The sequence below is a fragment of the Lacerta agilis genome, chromosome 1 (genome assembly GCF_009819535.1).
Source record: "Lacerta agilis isolate rLacAgi1 chromosome 1, rLacAgi1.pri, whole genome shotgun sequence".
NCBI classification, from domain to species: Eukaryota; Metazoa; Chordata; class Lepidosauria; order Squamata; family Lacertidae; genus Lacerta; species Lacerta agilis.
In genome coordinates this window covers 98,078,198-98,096,732 of record NC_046312.1, presented here as the reverse complement: position 1 = coordinate 98,096,732, position 18,535 = coordinate 98,078,198, and the positions used below count along the sequence as shown (strand labels likewise).

Sequence of the window (18,535 nt, the reverse complement as noted above, 5' to 3'; positions counted from 1 at the left end):
TTAAAAGTGCACTTTTAGATTCAATACGTGTTTTGTGTTGAAATCTTACAGCTGTTTTCAAGGCACTATGTAAGGATCACTCAAACTGTGTTTGTTTTTGGCCAGCAAAATTTCCATAACTGTTATGAGAGATGAGATACCTCATGTATTAGATGGTCTTCTGTGGATTCTCACTTTATCTCTGAGTGATATTTCTGTGTTCACATATGTATTCTTAGTCTGCATGGCTTCTGGTTTCTTTACACATCTTTATCTACCCTAGCCATCACAGGCCAAATTTGAAAAGTGGGCTGTGCCACACACTGGATGATCAATCACCAGGAGTCACAGTGATGATCATCAGAACTTCATAGCATCATGCATCTTCTCTTTTGCAACTTTATCAGACATGATCCCATGAACTATAGCTGGATTTTTAGATGGATTGCCTTTCAGAGATGTTTCTATCCCAGCTGAAAGTTTTCACAGATATGCACCCAAGTTAACCCACTATTTCCATAGAGACAAAGGGTTACAGCAGAACTTGCCATTATTTAGGGCAGGGGTAGCTAATATGGTCACATCCATACATTGGTGGACTACAGCTCCCATCAGCCCCAAGCAGCATGGCAAATGGTTCAGGATGGTTGAAAGTGCAGTCCATCAACATCTGGAGAGATCTCCATTATCTGCCTCTGATTTAGAGAATCCTTGGGATTCATTTAGAAATCTAGGGGCAGCCACCCAAGCTTTTTGCCACTTGAAGTGAAATGACTTGCTGCCAGTGTTGACAACTTACTTGTCTGTCCACTGCTGCATGACACTGCCACCTTCTCTGTGCAGGAAAATCTAGCAAAACTGTTCCACAGAAAATATGGTCCTTCATCACATGGATTTCTGTGAAGGGAGGAAGGTGCTTCCTCCTTTACTAGTTGCTTTAAAATTTGAGTGCATTTAGGACACAGATTTAAAATCTACATCAGCCCAAATGACAGCACAGAATAACAGATAAAAAGCGAACAGATGGGAGAACTCAGGTTAAAAGTTAATGAGAGCTCCTTTCATTAACACAACTTGTTGGTATTATATACAGTGCTTGCCTTAAATCCTAAAAAAAAATAATGAGGAAATAGAGGTCTCTTTTTAAACTATGGTTCTTTTATGGGAAGGGATAATAGGGACAAAATGAGAAATACAGCTTTGGTATAGGTCTAATATAAGAAACAGCCTGTCCTAAATAGTGAAAAATGCCTGATGGCTAACTGAGATGATCCTGATTGAAGCAGCAGAATAAAATGGAGGAAGAAGCACCATCAAAGTGGCAAACTGTGATACAGCAAGCATAGGCCAGATCAAGTTGCAAAGATCCCCCCTTTTGCACATTGTGCCATTTGGCAAAGTGAGAAGCCATAGAGATCAGTACTGTACTCTCATGCAAATACAAAATTGGTCTCTGCATGCCCTGCCATCAATTCCTAATTTGCTGTTACCCTTGTCCATTTGTCACCTCTTTCAGGCCACCTGTCTACCTCACACCACTTTCTTGAGCAAGTATTGGCAAAGTCTCATTGCAAGTTACTGTTTGTCACCCAAGTGGAAGAGATTGATCTGTAGTAGTTGCTTGTTTCTTCTTTAAAACATCTTCTGACCGGGGCGGCGGTGGGGGTGGTGGGGTGGTGGTCTGCCTTCCTTTAGCTAATGTCAGTAACTCAACTGAGGTCTTAGATTAGCCTTTCACTAGTTCCAAAATATACTGCAGTTGAATTCTCCATGCAACCTACTTAATTTTATTATGTTGGGTTCTCGTCATGTTGCATACAACGCATTCCCATAAAAGTTGCATTTTGTATTTACAGAGAAATTTCTCTTGAGAGTTAAGGTCTTGTAAAACATTCTTGTTCTACAGCATGAACGAATTATTACACTCTGGGGCATTAAAAGTGAAGTGTACTGAAGAAAAGAATTTTTTCATTAAAATGCAGTTTATATTGATAAAACAGATTACTAGCATTTGATGAAATGTGAAACTTGGATCTGCCCCTATCACTAAATCGCCGGTAGGTTTATTTTGGCAGGAAGACTAGAATGTAATGTATATCAGGACCAGTCATTATGCAGTACCTGTTAGTTTTGTATTCAATTAAATTGTGCTTCAGTAAAGTAGTTGGAAGGTTGTGGCGGGGGGGGGGGGAACCTTGCTTATTCTATCTATCTTGAAGTAGCAGAATGTAGTAACCAAGAATATTTGAAAAGAAAAGCTGTTGTGTTATCAGTTTTGGCACGGTCATTTATCAATCAGTATTTTAAACATTGACAAGTGGTAATTTAATAGGGAATGACCCTGTTGGCAGGAAGTTCTAATGACAGATGATGCAAACTCATTTATCACTATGGGGCTCTGCTGGCTTCTTACCTTTCTCAGTATCACAGCTCATATTTTCCAAGTCTGGGATGTGAGAAGCCACAAAGGGGGAAACCTATGGCAGAGAGCCTGCAGCCACTCCTCTCTCTCTCTCTCTCTCTCTCTCTCTCTCTCTCTCTTTAAAGTAGTTAACTCTTGATTTACACATGTTCTCCTAGTGTGGATTGAACAGCCTGATGGTTTGATAACAATTTGAAAACATTGAACATGTGTGTGTAATACCCTCTTTTTAAAAACAATGTGCTCAGCACTTTTGCCATTGGGCCATTCTGGAAGCCTGAGCTGTCCTGACTTGTGAATTGTCACACCAGCTTGTGTACAGTATATGTGGAGGGTGAGGGTGGGGAAGGACATCCCCCCAGCCTATGGAAAAAGTGAGAGGCAGGATACACCAAAAAACATGTCTCAGAGGCCTCTCAAGTCCTCTGGACCCTTTTAGTTAGTTATTGATATTTATGTGCCTAGAATGTCATCCTTGTTCAGGGGCCACACTAATCTTTGCTTTATTGTTCCATTTCTTAGTTATATGTGCTGCTGAAACAACCACAGGCTCTGTTAGTGCAGGAAAACTGCTGGTGGCCAGGATGAGAGCAGCATATTGTTCCAAACTGGGTTTTTGTTTTCGTTTTAGCATAAACAGCCACTCCTCTTAGGTGACTTTACTCAAAGTTAGATAATATGAGGAAGAATAATTTATTATTTATTTGCCACCCATCTGGCTGGACCACTCAGGGTGGCTTCCAACAAATTATAAAACCACAGCAAAACATTGCACGTTGAAAACTTCCCTAAACGGGGCTGCCTTCAGATGTCTTCTAAAGGTCAGATCGTTGTTTATTTCCTTGACATCTGAGATGGGAGGGCATTCCACAGGGAGGGCGCCACTGCCACGAAGGCCCTCTGCCTGGTTCCCTGTAACCTCACCTCTCATAGTGAATGAACTGCCAGAAGGCCCTCAGAGCTTGACCTCAGTGTCCAGGCTGAATGATGGGGTGGAGACACTCCTTCAGGTGTACAGTACATGTGTCCTTTTTCATCTGGCTTGAGCGCCCCCCCCCCAATGACAAAATGACTCAGAGGACATTCTGATGGTGCACATGCTTCTGGAAAATGCCCCCATTTGGGGTACTCTGCCCCGGAACCATTTGTCTTTTGGTTCCTGCATTATACTACTGCAAACGTTGAATGATGTGAGGGTGGGGTGTTGAGTGCACGAGGAGCTGCCTTCACACTGAACCTATGAAAATTTCTCACCTGTTCCTGCGTTAATGTTTACATTTATCACCTGTATTGGGCAGGCAGGGGATGCTTTCAGAAGTTATTATTTGCTCAATTTACTCAGTTGCTTCATTTTCAGTGTGCATTTTGAAGGTTGTTACCTTGTAGCAAGAAGCAAAACTATTGTACATGTATTTTTACAGATAGAGATCAGTCATTCCTTAAGAATGGGTGGGGTGGATACATCAGTTGGGGGGGTGTTACTTGGGATTTTGATTTTGTTGAAATTTGAGGGATTGAAATGTTTTGTATCCTTGCACATTCACTTTATGACTTTATGACCTTTACCTTAGTGTAATCTACCTTGACAAATCTTAGAACTGGTTTTTGAACTCTGGTTAAACGGGAAAGCATTTTGAGGGTTCATTGAGGGCAGTTTTCCAATGGCAAAATTCTCTACAACGTGTTAGTGGCCAGATTGTTGGTATGTTCACTCCCTTCTGAATAAAAAATAAAAATAATTTTTGCAGTACTTTTTAGTGTACAAAGTGCTTTACTATTCTTATCTTAATTGTGATTCATATTTAATTCAGCATTTTGCTTTGCCTTCTCTGAGTTATCTGTATGGATAGTTATCAGGCAACCATTTAAACGTTAAAACTCTGTGGGCGGCATTTTTCCTCACCGCTGACAACTGGATTTTGCAAAAGAAAGTTGAGTTACTGTAAGAATAGTGTAATGTACTTTTCTGGAAACCTGGACATAGGTGATAAGAGTAGGAGCTTTTGAAAGTAGGAGCCTTATTTTGGTGTACAGATGGAAACTAAACTCCTGGGGTTGGGGCGTGGGAACCTGCCTATTTTGAGCACTAGAAAATCTGGCTAAGAGTTTTTTGTTTTTTTGTTTGAAATGCTTGACTTTCTGCCTGCTTATATTTTGTATATATATTACTGTTCCGAAATGCTTTTTACAGTTTAAGTGCTTTAAAAAATATAAAACACTACATTTCTATATACCGGTATGTATTTTCTATATTTTTTCTCTCTTTATTTTTTTATTTATATCCTGCTTTTCTATGACAAAAGCCATCCTTAGGGCAGGATACAGTATATTATATTTTAAAAGAAAGCATAATAAAGAATCTGAAATACAATCCACAAGGAATCTGCAGCATAATAAAGCGCACCAAGAAGAATAGCTTAAATTTAAAAAGACAACAGCTGGTCAGTAAGTTGTCCCATTGTGACTACCCATAATGCTCCTGTGGAACATCTGTCCAGGACAGGAGTGGAGAACCTAAGGCCCAGGGCCAAATGTGAGGCCCCTAGGCCACATCCATTTCCCAGTCATGCATTGTCTCCCCAGGCCTCGACCCTCACTATCCCTTCTTCACAATCTCCTTGAGTGTTTCTGCCTGGCTGGAATGTGTCCTGGACATCTGATAAAGACTCTTATTTACCTTGGTGGAGGTGGTGGAGGTAGAAATTGGTCTGCTGTACAAACCTAAAGCTTGCACCCATTGTCTACCCACTTTGGCTTGGCTTCTACCTACCACTGCTTATCTGGATGGTTGTACAGACGGGACTGTAGCTCTTGGGCTGAGAAAGGTTGGCCACCCCTGTTCCAGGATATTCTGAATATTTTAAAGTGGTGGCTTCTCAGCTTTCCACCATCACATCCTTGAGGAATGGTAGCCTGGAGTAGACATTGAATATGGTAGCCTCTTCCAGGACACTGGATACTCAGTAGCTTCTCAGGAGTGATGGGTGCTGTCATTAGGCATTTCCGCTTGAGTCTGGGCATTCTGTCACAATATTGGAAGAAATGAGAGACTATGAGTTTTTGTTTGTTTTAAATAAGGACTGGAATAATACTAGGGACCCGGCTGCCACTACATCTGAGAAGTGGCTCATGCAGCAGCACAAAACTTCATGCAAAAGTTCATACTTACTGCTTGTTCTTGAAGTGTACCTCATAGTAATATATCAGAGGAAAGTCGTTGCTGTTGTTTTATGCACAGGGGAATGGAATAATGGTGGATCTCGTCTTTGGTGTGTTTATGCAGTTTGGATACAGCAGGCTTTCTGGGAGATACAACAGTGTCTTAAGGGCACTTTAAAGACTACCAAATATATTATTGCATCATCTGATACAACTTTGCCTTTGCAGTGACAAAATTACATGGGTACCCCTCTGGGAACTTACGGCAGCTTGAAGCTTTTGGTTCCCCAAAGCATGCTAGGATTTTAAAGGTCATGCACAGCACCATGGGCAGTGCCTAATTTCTGTTTCATTCTCATTCCAGAATTTTCGTAGTATCGCTCTGGAAACACTTGCTCTGTAGCCTTGTCTGTAATTGATGCTTCTTCACCATTGCTTGCACAGTTTGTTATACTGTGCCGTACACAGAACACTAGAGAGAGATGGCATTTCTAATATTAGTTGACAAAAGACTTCTTGGCTTTTCCTCAGACCAGATTCCTAATTGCCTTTTTAATGTGTAGCAAATGCATTATGCAAGTTGTTCACCTTTCAAGTCCTTGAACCACGTTACTTCCTCAGTCCTCTGAAAGGAAATGGATCATTCTTATCTATTGTTGGAAGTTTGTTCCTGTATGCCCTTTTTTCAGCATTCGTTTTTGTGTGTGCCACATTGTGGTCCCTATGGAATGACTAGTGATTGTACACAAGTAATTCAAAATGGCAAGCAGACCGTATTTTACCGACATCCTTAAGTGGTGGTGATAGTGGGGTGGTGGGGAGTAATTATATACCTTCAGGTGGAAAAGAGTGGAATAGCTTTGTACTTCATTTTATGTGGATATGGCACAACTTCATTCAAACTTTTGAATTCTTGTTTAAGCCCTTGGACGTGGCCACAGTTTCTCTCTCATTGTTTGGGGAACATTTTGGTAAGCTACTCCTCAGTTGTGGCAGAGTAGTAGTGTCTCCACTGGGTTCTTAAAAGGGGAACTATTTCATGTTAAGTGTTTGCATTTTACAGCTTTAGACACTCTTATAGCTGCAGAATGGTTTTTAAAGTCCTCTATGTATGTGTCTTGAATGCACTGGAAAAATTAAATTTATTTCTTCTGGTAAACAATTTGGACTATTATTTTTTCATTACTTCATTTATTAATGGAATGTTTATACTCCTTAAAATAGTAAACATATGTAAGCAGTTTGCAATGCAAATAAGAATAAGGATGCAAACTGCAGTTAATAAAATTACATTAAAACTGGATAAAACATGATAAAAACACAACTGTATATCACAAATAAAATGCAGCAGTGTAAAAAATGATTTAATTAGTTAAGATTACCCAAGTTTTCCTGGGCTCTGACTCTTAAGTTTTTAATAAGAATTGAAAGGTAATTACTGCCCCAGCTGCACAAATTACCTGAGGGAGGGCATTCCAGGGAGTGGGTACTATTGCCAAGAAATATTGCTTCTGTGTTGTAACCAGATGACAAGTCACTGGTTGTGGAATGACCAGCATGCTCACCTTAGAAGATCTTAAAGATTGACTTGGCCTGTACCAGGGGAGACTGTCTGCAAAGTATCCTGGTCTCAAGTTATTTAGAACTTGAAGTGCCGACAGCAACAAAATTTTGAACTTGGCTCAGTAGCTAATAGACAGCCAGTGCACATCTTTCAACACTGGTGTACTATGTGTAAAACTAGATGCACCACCACACAGTAGCAGTTACATATTGCAGTAACTGTGGCTTCTTAACAAGCTGTAAGGGTAGTTCCACCATACAGTAGTCTGATTGTGAGGTTACCAGTGTACGGATTACTATGGCAAGGCTATCCAGAAACAGACATACGTAGTTAGTGCACTGAATGGTAATGGGTACTCAGAGCCAATGAGGTCACCTAGGCTCTAGCACCCATGACGGATCTTGGAGCACCCTCAAACCACAGACTTTCTCCTTCAGAGGTAGTGCAACCCCCTATAAAGCTTGTACACCACCCAATTCCTTTACCTGGTAACCGCCCATCCATAGAGTCCCAGACTTTGAGAATTCAGTTTGCCTTGACTGCATCCAGCACCAGTTTAGGACTTGCACAGACTCTCATGATTCAAACAAGGTTGTTTGTCATCAGCATACCAGTGACACCTTGCCCTATGCCAACTGCCATGGGTGCTGATTCACAGTCACCCAAGGTAAGTCTGGAACAGACCCCATAAGTTGTAGGAAAACTGATGTAAAACAGTGCCTCCCAACCCAGATCTCACAAACACAGTTCAGGGGGATGCCATGGTAAACAATATGAAAAGTCAATGGGAGTTGCAGTTGAATAACAGGAACACACTCCCCCTGTCCCTCTCCAAAAGAAGGTCATCCATTAGGGTGACTAAGACTGATTATTTCCCCAAATGGGTCCTGAACGCACACTGGAATGGGCCCTGAAAGAGGGTCTGCAGCTGAACTATTACCACCCTCAATCACCTCACCCAAAAAGGTGTATTGGTGGTTGCATGGTAGTTGGTGTATACCTCTTGGTTTTTCAGAAGGGGCTGCATCTACTGCCAGACCAAACCTCCCCAGGCTGACCAGACAAGGAGATAATTGCAATTTCAACATCCAGAATGGCCTCCTCCAACTCTATCTTTAGTGCGTGCCCTCATCTATGTAGTAGGCTGGTGACAAATCAAGACAAACCATGGTTTACTTGAAAGCCATGCAGTCCTGAGCTGTTGCTTGAAAAACTAGGATGTGTAAAAGACACGTATAGCCCTGCTTTAGGGCCAAACTAAATAAGCTGCTATATAATTTGCCAGTCTTCTCTCAGACACACGTGTTGCATGCCAGACCCTAGTGGAAATTCTCTTCGGATTTTCTGCTTTTATTACTTTACAGTTTCAGTTGTGTAGTACTATATATGTTGCTCCTTTACTCCTGGTTTCAGTAGATATTGGTTTAGATTATTTCAGTTCACAATGGGGGAAACTGAGCCACAGAGCAGTACTACCCTAGTACAGCAAACCCCCTTTTTCCTCACTTAATTCTTACATTGGAGGAGCTTTTCATCAAAGGCTTTTGCTCAGATCCCTATTATCTCTGAGGTCTTTTATGCTATCGCTTCATCTGCATGTAAATTATCCCTCTTGGTTTATTCAGCTGTGCTACGGGAATGAGAGAAGGGTTATTTGCCCCCCCCCTTTAGTGAACCAAACAACCTCTGTCCTCTCATTGGTTGCCAGTTATCTGGGTGAAAATTTTGAGAGAAGGGTGGCTATCCATTAGTCAGAATGGAAGGCACCCAGGAAACAAAAAATGGATGATCAAGTAGGGATTTGGTTCCCTCCCACACATTTTTCTTCCCATCGGGCGGCACATGATGGGACCCATGCAAGTTTTACTATGTGACATCAAAATAATATAACTTCAGCTGTTGACAGTAACCTAGTCCTGAAGTCATCTATCCATATGTATGCCAGCAACTTATTATTCTGCAAGCATCACTTCATTTTGGCTTGCAATAAGTCCTGTTCAGTCATCGTGCTGCAGTGGAATGTTTAAAGCCGAAATGTGGATTGGAATCTGTTTGTTTGCAGCAGATGATTTGCCTAAGCTTTGATGCGCAGTCACTTTCTGACATTTGTGTATTTCAGCAGTGAACAATGTAAACTCATTTTCTGAGCACTTTGATTACTTGCACATAGCAGTGCCCATGGCATGTGACAGAGAAGAGCACTCTATCCACTAATCAGATAGATATGCTTCAAGCGTATTTACACAAAATAATGAAAACAGCTGTTAGATACCTTTAAACTTGAGTGTGTTTTGTTATTAATCTACTAGCCTGTACACATGACACTATAATTCTTTGCTCACTCAAGTTGCCTTTAATGACACAGTAATAAAACTGAGAGGGATGAAAGTAATGGAATTGTAGAATGTAATGCCTCAATTGTTCTACAGTGTCTTCCTTTTTGCCAAAATAAACCACAATTAGGTCCATATGGTGTTTTTGAAGTTTTCAAGCAATGACCCTAATAAAAAGTAATGAATTTCTGACAAAAGAAAGCGTGGTGCTCTTTTAAGCAGATATCTTCACTATTGATCTAGATATGATTGCAGACTGATATGCTAATAGAAGAAGAAAGGTTCAACGTGCCTGTTACAAGCACTTTCATTTTCAGTTTATTTTAATCATATGAAATTCCATATGAAAAGGTAGAAACATGTTGTGATCTATTAATTATGCCTCCCTTTTAATAAGAGCTAATATTTTCAGATAATGCGTTGGTTCTTTTTTCTGTGTTACTGTTCCTTTGCTTCAGAATGTGAAGCCTCTGAGGTAAGAGGTGAACTCACATCCTGTGAGGATGCCCTTTTTCAGCAATGACAAGCTCACTTGAATTAATGTGTGTGTGTGTGCGCGCGCACACACACACACTTACACTTAAAAAGCTATTCTTTGACCCTCTAATCCTAACATTTGTGTCATTGTGAATGCTTTAGATACCAATATACAATGGAAGGAACACTAGCATAATACTAGGATGTTACAGTGATTTATCTGTTTGCAACAGCCAACCAAAGAATTCATAGTGAGCATTGGATTGCTTGCTTGGGTTTTTTTTTATTTAGGGCCCAGTGTTTCTCAAGTTTGGGTCCCCAGCTGTTAGACTACAATTCCCATCATCCATGACCACTGGCCCTGCCAGCTGGACTGATGGGAGCTGTAGTCGAACAACAGCTGGGGACCCAAGTTTGACAATTTAGGCCTTGCTAAGGGCAAAAGGTCCTAGGGCTGAATGTGGCCCTCCATATCTCTATCTGTCCCTTGGAATTCTCAACAGCCACACCTGTCACTTGCCCTGCTTTTCACCCAGAATGTTTTGCTTTTCTGGACAAAAGTAAAATTTCCATTCCCTGCACTGTTGACATTTTCCTGTGGTATTTAACATCATGTCCATCTTGCCCTTCTAACAGACCACTCATGTATATGGTTCTAGGTTCAGGGCTCATTCCTGTAACCTAGTATCAGTTCTGGTACTCGGCTCTAGGACCTGTACAATTATTATTAAAGAGGTGGACTTATTCAGAGAGACTTTCCTCCACTACTGGGTAATTGTAGTCATTGGCCATGTCCTGAGTTAGTGGGAAAGATGTCCTGGTTAAATGGTCGTCACGAGCCCTGCCAAAATTTCCTAGCGCTAGCTAGGGTAGTACATAGTTTTGGGCAACTGTCAAAAAACAGTAAGTGCACCAGTGCACCGTTTCCATCCGCAGTATGGCATTGATTATATGCATGACATCTTGGCTAATGGGTCTATCTGCCAGTTGTCAAGAGAAGTTGTACCTTGGTATTAATAGACTTCTCAGTGACCTTTGATAGTATCACCCGTGATGTAATTGGGTGTCTTTGAGGGACATTGTAGGTATGATTCATTCATTCCAAGGAACAAGAGCCCTTCTTATCTTGCTCTTGGAGTTTTTGCATTCTAGGCTGGCTGCTCAGGTTTCCATTTTTGTTCTCCCTCTTGTTCAATATGTATGTGAGGTTGCTAGATTGTATTGTGTAATAGTGATGGCATCCAGCTGAATATCTTCAGATCCCAGCCTTGCTGTTTTGGTTCTCTTTCAATGCTTGCCTGATGTTGAAGCACAAACTGAAATAGGAAGGAATTAACACGCGTACAAAGAGCTTAAATAGTCAGCCGAAAATTCGACTCATGCATTCACGTGAGTGGATATTTGTTGGATTGGCTCCTTCATTACTTCTGAAAAGTGGTCTCTTTAAAGAATATTTTCCAGATTCAAATAATTCATCCTCATCACTTTGATGATGATGATGATGATTATTATTGTTATTATTATTATTGACAGGTTTTATACCCAATATAACACAACATTTAAAAGTACTCCAAAACCAGTAGAATCAAATACCATGTAAAATAACATTCAAATATATTTTAGTTATCCTATAAAAGGGCTGTATATTTGAGGAATTACACCTATAAAGGACAGACCTACAGGTATGTGCTGTCCTGTCAGAGGTTTCTAAGACCAAGGCCTTCTGTACCACAACACAGTAGCCTAACTTAGGAATTTTCAAGTCATGAGTAATGGTCAGTGGGAGTGAATCACGAGAAAGGGGTTATAATCTTCACTAGATTCCTTACCAGTAAAAGTTTGAAGGCTGTCCTGGCCAGAACCACAAACTGAGCTTCTTCCTATGATTCTGCATTTAGGAGCATGTCAAGTATTAACATGGCAGACCAGAGGAGATCAAACACCTTAAGCCAGGGGTCAGCAAACTTTTTCAGCAGGGGGCCAGTCCACTGTCCCTCAGACCTTGTGGGGAGTCGGACTATATTTTTTTTTTGAGGGGGGGTGAACAAATTCCTATGCCCCACAAATAACACAGAGTTGCATTTTAAATAAAAGCACATATTCTACTCATGTAAAAACACGCTGATTTCCGGACTGTCCACATGCCGGATTTAGAAGGCAATTGGGCTGGATCCGGGCCCCGGGCCTTAGTTTGCCTTACCCATGCCTTAAGCTATATGTGCCCCAGTCTTGCCCAGGTTATTAACACATGCATACTAATATTAATCAAGCACCTTCTTAATAAAAGACAACCCAACCAACCAAAGACATACATGGGGACTGATTACTTGCTCTTTGTGTTGCACTTAAAAAAAAAAAATTATATTGCAGTTGGTGTCTTATGAGAAAGGAGACGTTGAAAACAAAACTAATTATTGTATATACCTAGAATTACTGAGGCAGCTGTCTCTCCATCCCATACCACCTGTCCCTGAATGTCTTCCTTCCATAGTTGCATCTAGATTGTGGGATCCTTCCTTTATATATCTATTCTGTACCTGCGCCCTTCGCCATGTGAATGTGGGAGAGGCTTGCATGTGGAAGTCTGGCCAGCATTATGATATATAGTTTGCATTTAGCATTGAGCTTTTTGCAAGGATAGTTTTGCAAGAAAAACAAAGTATTTTTGAGAGAAGACTGCTTTAATTAATTTTCTTGTTGACCCTTTACTAAAATATATAAATCTGTTCTAATGTGGTTTTGGTTAATTTAATTTAATTTAGGTAGTTATAAACTGCCATTTTTGGCTTTACCTTGACAAACAAGTAAATATTAACTCCTACATGTATGTAAAAGATTTAAAATAGGAAGTAAAGTTACTATGAAGGCTCATCATGAACACCTTTTTTCTGGGGAAATTCCCTAAGCCCACAGCCTGAGAATTTGCCCACAGGGCAGGGCTTTTACATCTCTGGGGATTTCCTCCGAGTTTTTTATATGGCTGCTGATTCTCGCCTTCATGCTGGGGATTACCACTTGGTTTGTGTGGGTAATAAGTCCCTAAAATGTAGCCCAATATGATTGGTGTCAGGCCAGTGACATAGAACTCTTGTTTCCATTCTTGGACTTTCTGGTGATAGCTCATCTAAAGAAGTCATGTAATTCATGAAAGTATTGTAAAACGTACAGAATCATTAAAAAGCGCCACACAACCACAAAAGCTATAAAATTACTTAGAAACTCCTTGTAAAACTCTCTATACAAAGGTCCACAGGCAAATGGGATGTAAAATTACAGAAATGAATCATGCATTCTGAAATTAATGGCAGCATACACACAGACACAGCTCCCCTGACGGCATATGTAGGTCTGTGCTAAATTAGCAGTTTCAAATTTTCATTTTCTTTTCATTTTCTTAAAACAACAACAATAGGTCTTTTGAAGATCCCTAAATGTTCCTCGAACTGTTCCTCCTTGCTTACCATATTTGCTGTTGTTCATAGCCCCAACTTGATACTGCATAGGTGCCATTTCTTTTTACTCCTCCTTTTCCTGTCTACATGATTCCAGTTAATAAAGGATCACTTAATCGGTGTGAAACCAATTTGCCACCATGTGACCGGTCAGTTCTGACTACATGACAACACCATTATTAGCAAGGGAAATGTTTACTTGGAATTTGCTTGTGATTATGCTAAGAAACCAATCTGATTGGTCATAAAGCCAATTCAGTTTGAGGGCATAAAGCAATGCACCATCCAACATTGTTTGCAGCCCTCTGAAATTTCCAAAAGGTGAGACCCCACACATTCCGGTGTGTGTTGCTGTGTATGTTTTTCTTTGTCCTGAATTATAACAGAAGAACACTCTCTAAGCAGCTCTTATAATGGGTCCTTGATTTCAATTTGCATATTATGGGACTGCCTAAATAAGAATGTCTAAATAATAATCTGCTGATAGAGGCTTATAACAGGCCACCACTTTAGTCAGATATATCACCAGAGCTATTTCTTGTCCCCATTTACTTTAATTATGTTACTTTCATTTAAAACATTTACTTACATATCTGCTGCATCAGGCAGCTTTCCTAATCATATCTTATCTCAGCTTAACTCTGGCTTTAGTGGGGAACAAACTCCCTACCACTGAGTTTTTCCATCTGTGGTGTTGGTGAAGGAGAGGCTGACTGGCCTTTGAGTCAAATCTTTGCTGTAACTTTGCTGTGTGTTTAGTAAGCACTTAGGAGGGAGGGTTGTTCTTGCTCAATCAGATCAAACCTAGGAACTGCTTTCTCCAAGGTAAAGCACAACCCAGGAAAGCTTCCTTTTCACATACTATTTCTTCCACCGTCAATATCCACAAGAAATGAGTTTATCTTAAGCAGAAAATTTGTAGACTGTCGATCTTAGGTTGTTGTCACTTCTGCAAACATTTTTAAAAATTACTTTATTAAAAATGTTGATGGGGTAAAATAATTTAGGTTGTTGCCTTTATTTAAAATTATACATGATTCACAATGTGTTTGTTTTTTTTAAAGTGCATTTTCACCCAGCAATTAGCACTGCTGCCTTTAAACAATGACTTAAAGGAAACAAGTTTAAGAAAACATTAGTTGTACTGAGATTTGGCAATATAACCCAGTGGTAGAGGTTACATTCTCAATAACATGACCTAATACAGCAGCATTTTAGTAAATTGGTATATAAACAAACATCTGTTGCAGGAATGTAGGAATGACATCATAAAGAATGTATGCAAAATTTTAATTGAAAAAGAATGATGCCGAGCAGTTGCATGACTTTTAAATCTAAATTGATTTTTGGCTTCAGTGAAAGAGGGATGGAATTCCTATGCCCACTACAGTAAAATATTTAAGCTGTAATACCCTCTTACTGTACCTAAACATTATTTCCTAGGTCACTGAGCAGGCGATACTTAATGTAATACAGTATGTGTTACATGTAATTATATTGGCAATACTTTAATTTCTGTAAACAATTCTTCATGAAACAGCAGTAAGATATAGGATGAATTTGATTCATTTCGTGTGTAAAGTATGTGAATCACTTAATAGACCATTACATATACTATATTAGACCCCATTCTTCCTTTTTTTCCCTTCGGAGTTTTTCATTATAAGACTGACTTTAATGGAAAGAAGTTTAACCTTCCCTCCCAGATAGATTGAACCCCATAACTGTGTAAACATTCTCATTATAAAATAAAATCCCCTTCCCCAAGGGCAGCACCATAATTATGTTGCAGAATGTTGTACAAATGTTCCTCTTTTTTAAAAAGAAAGAAAAACACCCAAACTGAAAACATGCTTTCTCATTTTTGTAGCCAAGTTCTTATCCTTTGCATTATTAAAGCTAATCAATAATACTTTTCAAAAATTGTAATTTAATAAAATAAATACTATGTGATTAGTTTTTTATTTTTGAAGTTTATTTTAATCAGGTTTGCAAAGAAGTCATCAGTAAAATTGCTGTTGATTTATAAATAGGATAATTAGAGGCTTTCTTCCTAAGTACTGTTCACTGGCATTGTGGCTGATTTTATTGCATAGTCAAACCCCTTCATTCAATTTTAAAATTGCCTTTTGAATGAACTGCACTATGAGCTTGCCAAAGTGTGTCACCATTAATACCTTACCCTCCCCTATTTCATTGTCCAGTCCATAAATGCACAATGAGTTGTTTGATAAAGAGGTCAAGGAGGTTCTGCTAGTTTTTAAGTAAATTAAAGCCAAACATGTCAGATTGTCTCACACTTATTAATGGCAATGTGCTTCAGCGAGTTAGCACTTGTGTTGCACATTATGTGCAGTTTGCCTGAGACTTCATAGGCACCAAGGCTTCAGTCCTGTGTTCGCTTACATAGGAGAAAGCTCCATTGGACAAAGCGGTATTTGCATCTGAGTAAACATATGTAGCATTGCTCTGTGAGGTGCTTACGAAAAACTTGTGTACTTCAAAACTAGTACTGTACTCACCTCAGAGCGTTGGTGGGAGGCATCCTATTCAACAGCTCTGTGATTATTATTTTTAATGGGAAAATGAATCTTTTGAGATGAGAACTATGGAGTTCAAGTTCTCCTAAGGATGGTGCCTGTGGCCAAGGGAGCATTTCAAGAATTAAGGATTCCAGGAGAAGTAATCTCCGGGAGGCCTGCAGCCCATTTGTTACATGCATGTAAGCACTCCAATGCCTGTGTTAATCTGATACCAGATAGCAATTACATTTCTGCCGAGCGCTGAGATTCATTGAATTTGGAGTGTGTATGAACAATGCTGTCACTTTGTAGGTAGGTCTTATTATTATTACGTGTTACTGCATCAGTTTCATATACCGTCACATAACCTTGACCTAGACGGTTGTAGGTATTGGAAGAAGTTACATCAATTCGTATATAGCCTTTTTTCTTTTTCTTTTAAGGCTTTGGAAGAATTTTGAGATAGAAATTTGAAAGGCAAAAAGTAAGAACAAAAAAACTTTGCTTGTTCGGTCTAAAAGAAAGTGTGTGTGTGTGTGTGTGTGTGTGTGTGTGTCCCTTTGTAACAGAAGGAATGTTTCTTATGTTTCTGTCTTCAGACAGTTGGCACACATTTCATCTCAGCAGCTGCTTTCTCTTAAAGTGCAGTAGAGTGTAGGACTGTAGTGACACTAGCATTAATACTTCACATTCTGCTATCATATGCTGTCACTGTGAAATATGGATCTAGGTTACATGTGTTTGCAGACTTTGTACTGCTGAATTATGAAAGCTGACTCAGTTGGAGAATTGTGTTGTATTTGGAGACTGTGAACTGAACAATAAATGAATGCGGTAAAGAGACTTGTAGTAATCATAGTTGTTGTTGTTGTTGCCTTCCCCACTCCGACTTTATTTTGGTCCGATAAAAATTTCATTTTCAGAATTTGGAAAAATACCTTTCAGTTGGCACCTACGTATTTTACATTTTGCAGTTTGCTTATTATCTAACCTTCTCTTAGCTGTACTTTGGAAGCAAATGAATGGTTGTGGGGCAAATACTGAGCTATTGATTGTGTAATCAGGAGTGCAATATGGATGAGGGGATAGTAACAGTTTTAGATAGAATCTGAGAGTTAAATTCCCAGAAATCTTACTGATCTTTGTGGAAGAACTAAGCACGCGCTTAAATAACTCTAGTTGTGCACAAGTTTATTGTGGATATACTGAGATCCCTTGTGTTTCAGCTAATAACACAGGTTCAATCCCATCAGTATTATATTCCCCAGATAATGCTCATTTATCAGTTGGTGGGGGTGTGGAATTTTATTTTTCTATAGCTGCACCCACACCAAGAACTAAATCACATAGCCCTCAGACCTATGGCAGGCACTTCAATCCCCCCCCCCCATGAGTTGGTTCCCTGCTTCGGGTTGGCAGGTTATGTGCAGCTGCTCTAACATACATCAGGAGTTTTGCTACATATGTAGGTCTCATGTTGAGGTGCCAGGTAAGACAATCAGCATCTCTGCTTTATTGCTACCATGTCACAAGATACCGAAAGTGCCAGTACTGCAGACTACCATTTGAAATCTGATGAACCAGGCTCCTGCCTGTGTCTTATATAGTCTCTGGAATCCAAGAGTAAACTTGGAACACCTCAGGCTAGTAGCGATATGTGAAAACTCCCTTACTTAAGATGCAAAACCAAACCATGCCTTACCTGGCCTTGCACACACCCCTGGTGGTGGCAGAGTCCCCCCCCCCCCCCGCACTGACACTTGTTCTTGCTTACCTGTTCTGAGTTCAGGTCTTGAAAATACTTTTTTTCTGGGAGATGTTTTCCAAAATCACAGTTTTAATTGAACTGTGATATTTGTGGTCTTGAACCTTTCCTCCAGCTTTGCTCTGTAGAAACAGTGGTTGAATGTTTGAAATGCCCAGGAAGGCGTGGTACCACATGCATGTGTGGCGTGCCTCCTTTCTGAACTGCTTGCTCCACAACAGCAGCCTCACATATGCATGGAGTGGAGATGGATTCTGTTCCTGAGGTGTTTTAACTATCAGCAGACTAAAGCGCATTGTGTCTTCATAGGTGTGATATTAATACTGGTTATAGCAGGGGTGATGAAACACAGGCCCTAGCTACCATATGCATCCCTCCAAGTTTTTCTGTCTGGCTTTCAGGACTGTCTTTAAGCCATACTCCAGACTTAGCACATCTCCTTGCCCACCCTACTTGAGAAATTTTGCTTGACTGGAATGTGTCCTTGAACCAAGATAATGTGCCTTGCTTGCCCAGATGGAGATGTAGAAGCCTCTGAATATTTGTGTGGCTGGATTTTTGCCTCTGTCGTCACCCACCTTTGGATCTGGCACTGGCATGTGACCCTCCCAGAAGGTTACTCATGAGGGAACATGACTCTCAGGGTTCCTCACCCTTGGGGTTATGCAGTTCAAAGAGCTTGAGTCCATTTGTGTAGGTGCTGCTATGTCGTAATTTATTTTAAAAGGAATTGCATGGAGTATATGTGTTCACGTTAAGGGAAGAATTTGCCAGTGTTCCTCAATTCTTGCCCCACTCGCTGGAACACGAAGTCAGAGGAGTATTGGAAGCCACCGCTGGTCACCTGATTACAATGGTGAAT

At 40.2% G+C, this 18,535-nt stretch overlaps 1 protein-coding gene and 1 non-coding gene across 5 annotated transcripts in view; one reads left to right on the top strand and one right to left on the bottom strand.

Moving 5' to 3' along the window:
* The window catches only part of GTDC1 (glycosyltransferase like domain containing 1), a 202,353-nt gene that overhangs the window by 111,231 nt on the left and 72,587 nt on the right, over positions 1-18,535 (top strand). The gene's annotated exons all lie outside the window — the stretch shown is intronic.
* LOC117061757 lies at positions 2,840-2,948 on the bottom strand. The gene has a single exon (XR_004428139.1). It is a non-coding gene; the product is annotated as a U6 spliceosomal RNA (small nuclear RNA).